At 44.1% G+C, this 1,710-nt stretch overlaps 1 non-coding gene across 1 annotated transcript; it reads left to right on the top strand.

The window, feature by feature from the left end:
- Positions 1-1,021: 1,021 nt before the first annotated feature.
- LOC141709738 (small nucleolar RNA R71) lies at positions 1,022-1,128 on the top strand. The gene has a single exon (XR_012570301.1). It is a non-coding gene; the product is annotated as a small nucleolar RNA R71 (small nucleolar RNA).
- The last annotated feature ends 582 nt before the right edge of the window (positions 1,129-1,710 follow it).

Here is a 1,710-nt window from a genome sequence, read left to right as displayed (position 1 = left end):
GAAAGGTATATTGATGTGAAGTTTCTTGAACACCTCCAGAAACTTCCCAAACTGTCTATCCAGCTTTTGTTGCTGCAATCTCTTAGGAAAAGGTGGTGGAGGATAGAGCTGTTTCTCCCCTGTATTAGCCTCAGGCAGAGTGTGTTCAACAGTAGTCTTCTTTAGTTCCGCCACTTTCTCCTTTTGCTTAGATTCTTCATCTCTAACTTCAGCTTCGACTTCTTTTGCCTTTTCAGCATCAGCTACTTTTCCAGACCTTAAGGTAATAGCCTTGACTTGCTCTTTAGCTTCCTTCCTGCCTGGTACTTCTGTGTCACTGGGAAGAGTGCCAGGTTGACGATTGAGTACTGCATTGGCTAATTGACCGATTTGATTTTCCAAGGTCTTGATAGAAACCGCCTGACTCTTGCACAACAGCTTAAGTTCCTCAAAATCAGTACTAGTAGGTGCAGCTGCACTTCCCTGTTGAGGATATGATTGCCTTGTAGCATACTGTTGTGGTTGCTGGAATCCAGGTGGGTTAAACTGTTTACTCACCCCTTGCTGACATGGTGGCTGAATAGCATTCTGATTATTACCCCAGCTGAAATTTGGATGATTTCTGTTATTAGGATGATAGGTCGCTGGCACAGGCTGCTGTTGTCGTTGATAATTATTCACATACTAAACAGATTCGTTGACAAGAGAACACTGATCCATAGCATGAGAACCTGCACAAAGCTCATAAACCATAGCTATTTGATTAACTCCATACATAGCCAGAGAATCAACCTTCATTGATAGCGCTTGGAGCTGGGCTGCAATAGCGGTGGCTGCATCAACTTCCAGAATACCTGCGACCTTGCCTGACGTCATCCTCTGAGTTGGGTTTTGATGCTCATTTGCAGCCATTGTCTCTATAAGATTATACGCCTCAGTATAGCTTTTAGCCCATAAGGCGCCTCCAGCTGCTGCATCGAGCATGGGCCGAGATTGGGCCCCCAAACCATTATAAAAACCAGTGATTACCATCCAATCCAGCATTCCATGATGTGGACATTTTCTCAACATTTCCTTGTAGCATTCCCAAGCCTCGCACATAGATTCTGTAGGTTGCTGCGCAAACTGAGTAAGAGCACTCCTCATAGCAGCAGTCTTTGCCATTGGATAAAACTTCACCAGAAACTTTTGCGCAAGATCTTGCCACGTAGTGATGGACCCAGCTGGTTCAGAATGTAACCAGTCTTTAGCCTTATCCCTCAGTGAGAACGGGAAAAGCCTCAACTTGATAGCCTCATCAGTCACGCCATTATACTTAAAAGTGCTGCAGATCTCGACAAAATTTCTTATGTGCATGTTGGGGTCTTCAGTTGCCGCTCCTCCAAAAGAAACAGAATTCTGCACCATCTGAATAGTGCCCAGCTTGATTTCAAAGGTGTTAGCTTGAATAGCCGGATGAAGGATGCTTGACTGAATATCATCAATTTTAGGTCGAGAAAAATCCATAAGAGCTGGATCAGCTTGAACAATACGATCTCCCATGTTTACTGGTTCTTTCTGCTCAGCGCCTGAATCTGAATCCTCAAAATCTAACTTCTCCGGAATATCAAGAACTTCGTTTGTCTCCTCAGTTGTATCTAAAGTCCTCTTGCGAGCACGAGAACGAGTTTGCATAAACGCTTGCTAAAGTACCTGAAACACAACCGAAAAGAGTAAGTAACTACTACGTCC

The sequence above is a fragment of the Apium graveolens genome, chromosome 2, assembly GCF_009905375.1.
Source record: "Apium graveolens cultivar Ventura chromosome 2, ASM990537v1, whole genome shotgun sequence".
NCBI lineage: Eukaryota > Viridiplantae > Streptophyta > Magnoliopsida > Apiales > Apiaceae > Apium > Apium graveolens.
The sequence above is the reverse complement of the archived record's forward strand: the minus strand, read 5'-3'. Positions and strand labels throughout refer to the sequence as shown.